The 4754-nt window shown below is 39.0% G+C and overlaps 1 long non-coding RNA gene across 1 annotated transcript; it reads left to right on the forward strand.

Moving 5' to 3' along the window:
• The first annotated feature begins 582 nt into the window (after positions 1-582).
• On the forward strand, positions 583-4492 carry LOC120716604. The gene is made up of 3 exons (XR_005692001.1): positions 583-840; positions 937-1011; positions 3743-4492. It is a non-coding gene; the product is annotated as an uncharacterized LOC120716604 (long non-coding RNA).
• The last annotated feature ends 262 nt before the right edge of the window (positions 4493-4754 follow it).

Raw genomic sequence — 4754 nt, forward strand, 5'->3', positions numbered from 1 at the left:
CACTTGTATAGATTTCAAAATAGATTTTTAGTTTTTTGGGGTGTTTTTTGTATTTTCTCTCAGCTCTCTGGCAGATTGTGCCACCTTTACCTTACCATCTCTTACCATGTTTCACTGTTTGTTCAGGGTGATTTTCCTTGACCGTGTTACGTAACTGTATATTTACAGTTCTGACATGGGCACTGTGATCAATAATTTGAGAAACTCGCTTCCTCACATGATCACAGTACTGGTAACTAGTATTTTGAAACTTGAATTGTATCAACTGTGAGGGCAGCCATATAAAGCTAATCTATAAATCAGTTGATATTTGTTTTGACAGGTAAACAATAAACTGAAATTATGCAATAATAATCAGAGACACCAACATCTAGAGCACGGGTGACTGTGATATTGAGACCTCTGGAAAAAATCAGATCAAGTGTGGGACCTTTTGTATGGGTGGATCCAATCATCATTCTAATAAATCAATAAGCTAAATAGATACAATATATTTATTGCTGTTGAATGTTGCTTCTGTAACCCGTATCTAAGGGTGGCTTGGATAAAATGTACCAAAATGAAAAAAAAGATCATTAATCTCAGCAGTTACACTCGGTTTATAGTGAATAAGCCATAGGTGCAGCAGTTAAAGAGTTAACTGCTCTGGAGTAGACGTGAGTTGCTCTAAGCCAATGAGCTGCTGAAACGTGGTGCAGCGCCCCGCCCGCCATCTCCGTCTTAGAGAGCGCAGGCTTTTCCTCCTCTCTTGCGAATCCTCCATGACCACGCTAGCAAGAAAAAAGACACAGAGATTCATTGAAACGAGGCACGGGAAAGAAAAGTTATACAAACGGAAGAGTTAGTATTCACTGCTTATGAAAGATCATTTTATTGTATGTGTACTGCTAAGACAAGTAACTAGCTGGTTCCTTTTACGTTGTTTGGTCGAGGAAGGTCGGGAATTAGAGACGATGCCATTTCATCGTTCCTGCGCCATCTCGCGCTCTAGCACATTCTCTTTTGAGACTGGTGAGTAGTGTTTTAATTGTTCATTGTTTATCTGCACTTTTCATGAGTCCATTGTAGGCAAAGTGTTCTAGTGTTTATTGGGAAATTGTTTACAAACACTTTGTGGAAAACTTTATTCAATCTATTGGGGGGAAAAGCATTTGAAGCTGATGCACAGATTATTGTGTGTTTTACTGTTTATTTTCAATTTGTAACATGGGTAACGTTGCAAATAATACATTTTAGGTGATAGTGAACTGTGATTATATGAGAACTTAATATGTCCTATGACACTGTCGTTGACAGGTCAGGTTTTTTTGTTTCCCTTTGTGTCTTCCTTTTGATGCATTGCAACAAATCCTGTAATCAATGGCGAGCCAACCCCATTGACGGACCAAATGACTTTGTTCTGTGCTGCACAGCAGAGTGTGGTAGGCCAGCTGCAACAAAAAAAAAAAAAAATTCTGTTCCCCTTCTTCACACACATCCCCCTGGACTTACGGACAGTTTATTTTAAGGACTTTTTATGGACTCTATACATCCCACAAACAGGAAGGGAAGTGGGTGTGAGCGGTTGGATCTATTTTTCCAGCTCAATGGTTGTTGCAATTTGTTAACAAAGTCTATAAAGTTGCAAATGAATGTTGCCATTTGGATTTTGGTAATTGAGATTGTGGTTCATTTTGAACGTGAACTTTGTATATTTAGAAGGGTGCACCCAGGTAAGGTTTTTTTAAAGTGATTACTGTGATTGAACCACAGAGTTGTCACTGAGGAAAATACTGGTACCAAAAAGAGATACTTTTTTTTTATCGGGGCGACCATGGCTCAGGGGGTTGGGAAGCGTATCTGTAACCGGAAGGTCGCCGGTTCGATCCCCGGGCTCTCTATCCTGGTCGTTGTGTCCTTGGGCAAGACACTTTACCCTACCGCCTACTGGTGTTGGCCAGAGGGGCCGATGGCGCGATATGGCAGCCTCGCTTCTGTCAGTCTGCCCCAGGGCAGCTGTGGCTACAACTGTAGCTTGCCTCCACCAGTGTGTGAATGTGAGAGTGAATGAATAGTGGCATTGTAAAGCGCTTTGGGTTCCTTGAAAAGCGCTATATAAATCCAATATTATTTGTAAAGTTTTTGTATGTTTGTCATTTTCTTTCTTTTGCTTTCTGGGTGAGTAAAATACAAAAGCCGGCATTTTCAAAAGTCACAGTTGCCTGAGTCTCATTCAGTTTGCCTCTCCTGTACGTAGTCAAACCTACTGGTCCAAAGCAGTGAGCTCTTTCACATCAAAATTGGGTGAAGTACATTTTTTGCTCACTCAGTTTTAATTGTTGTATCAAATCACTTTCATCAGTGCTATTTGTAGATGACTACTATTACAGCTTTCTAATGGGCAGACAAAGACAGCATTTTTCTTTATATTGCCTTATTTGGAAAATGACAAACATCTAGGGAGTTAGCCTTCTTTTTTTGTCTTTGCTGTGTCCCTTACACCTTTTCAGACCTTTTATTTAATCTTTCAGAATATCAGAATAAATAGGTGCACCATGGATCTCTTCATTATGATGTTTAGCATACATTTGGAAATGGTGCTGAAAGCTATATCGCTCTATTACGCACACAGTACTTTAATAAAGTGAATCAAGATGTCAGATATTTGATATGAAGACCTCTCTGAACCGAGACATTCTCCTGGGCTCCAATAGACCCATCTGAAAACATTCAATGATGTGAGAGGTGATCTGCCATAAATAAAGACCAGTTTTTATTAAATATTTCATGCTCCGTGTGATTGACTGTTTCATTTCCATGTTTGGAAGTCAGATTAAATGACTTTATATAGAATAGTGTGGTTTTTTTGTTTTTTTTTAAAGATTTAATATTAGCTGGGCCAAGGATCTGCCAGTGCTGGCGGTTGCTGTGTTTTTATAACCAGAAGATTGGACTAGCAGTGCTGCCTCTTTGTTTTTCTCTCTGTCATATACACTCACTATACCCAGGAGGGCTTCAAATGTGTTACATAAAAACCATTTTGGCTGATAGGCACCCCATGTGATAAAAGCATGTTCAGGGTTAGTGGAAGGCCAGGTGGTGCAGAGGTTTCAGCGGTGTAACAGATTTAGATACACTTTATACTGAATTTTTACTGAAACTCCAACTGACCAAGCACATACCATACCTCACCTCTCTTTAACTTTGTACAAAAAATTGACTTGAAATGTTCCTTTTAAATATACTGTGGTTATGACTAGATCAGGCTGGATCTTGTTGAGAGGGTGTTTTTACTCCCCACTGTCACCAAGTGCTTGGTGAAAGGGCAAATCTAGTTGTTGGGGGTTTTCTCTGTGTTATTGTAGGATCTGTTAGGCCACATCAGCTACTTGCAGTTACCGGACTAAACCTCTTCACTGTAGAAACATTACATTTCCTGCATATTTAGTGTAAGTAATGTCATGGCTTGTTGTATGGTGCAGACCATTTAAGAAGTTTCTGCTTCTGTATTTGTGAGTTAAATTCTCTGTTTCACCAATTCTCCGTCAGTAGTTTGTGCTCTACTTTTTGAAGTTCACTAACACTCAGTGGTTAGTTAACAAGTGTTTGTGGACATTTATTCCAACTATGGGCAACTGCAGCAATCTGCTAGCAACCAAAGCAATCATCAGGAGGTTTTTTTGCAAGCAAGCAAAATGTTTAAATATGACAACAATGGTATAGATGGAAACTCCACAACAGTAACTATATCTTTCTTTTCCAGCTACCTAGGTCCGGATCAGCCTGAAGAAGCTCCATGGAGCTTCGTGAATAATGAACCTATTCAGACTCACCATGGAGCCATGGGATATATATAAGAAAAAAAGAAATTACTCTGCAAGCTCAAGTCCAACCAGCCTTAACATAGGCAACTGGCCAGTCACATCTTCTCCAGGACAACAACAACAAAACAAAATTACTATGATGGGCCTTAAAAAAGTTCTGCGGACAACTCAGGATTTTACATCATATTTTGTGTTTGGTTTGATTGTTGTTCTAATGCTTAGTGTTTGATTATTGCTCTGCAAAGTTTCAAATTCCTGTTTTGATTTCATAATTGATTGATTTCATTACTGTATTGTGAGCATCAGTTCAATCTGCATTTGAGGTTTTTGATAGTGTTTAGTGTTCAGCTTGAATACCTGTTAAGATGACTGCTAACTCTGGTATGTGTTCAGTGTTTGTTTTTTGTTTTGTGTGTTTTTTTTTCTTTCAGGTTCAAGGTTGTATTTAATTCCCCTCAATGTTTCTCTATTTGATCCACCTTCTGACCTAAATTAAAGTAAATAAATGATAGTAATTCATTTAGAATAGTAATTGTTCACACTTACTTCAAATCCGCTGAGTTATAATGTGTTATTGACTGTTTAAGTTGTAAAATGTGAAGCGCTATAATATGATTGAGGGGTGTATGGTACTCATTTGGTTCAGTCAGGGAAATATAAGGGATATAAACTGAATTTATTTTATTTGGATTGTGCTATGACATGTGGTCATGCAGAAAATTGCTAAAGAATGTAGTTTGTTTTACTATTTGTGACATGTTGAATGTTAGACACGAATGTAAAGATTTTACAGAGTGACAGCACTTGTGGTAATTGTGGGTCATGCAACACTGACCGGTTGGGAAGGGGGACATAATAGCTGTGTCCCAAAACGTAGGCTGCATCCTTCGGAGGACCAGGCCTTCGTGGTCTACGTGGGCCGGGTCCTTTGAAGACCGAGAGGGCGGGAAG

Source organism: Simochromis diagramma, unplaced genomic scaffold, assembly GCF_900408965.1.
Source record: "Simochromis diagramma unplaced genomic scaffold, fSimDia1.1 OVJJ01000565.1, whole genome shotgun sequence".
NCBI lineage: Eukaryota > Metazoa > Chordata > Actinopteri > Cichliformes > Cichlidae > Simochromis > Simochromis diagramma.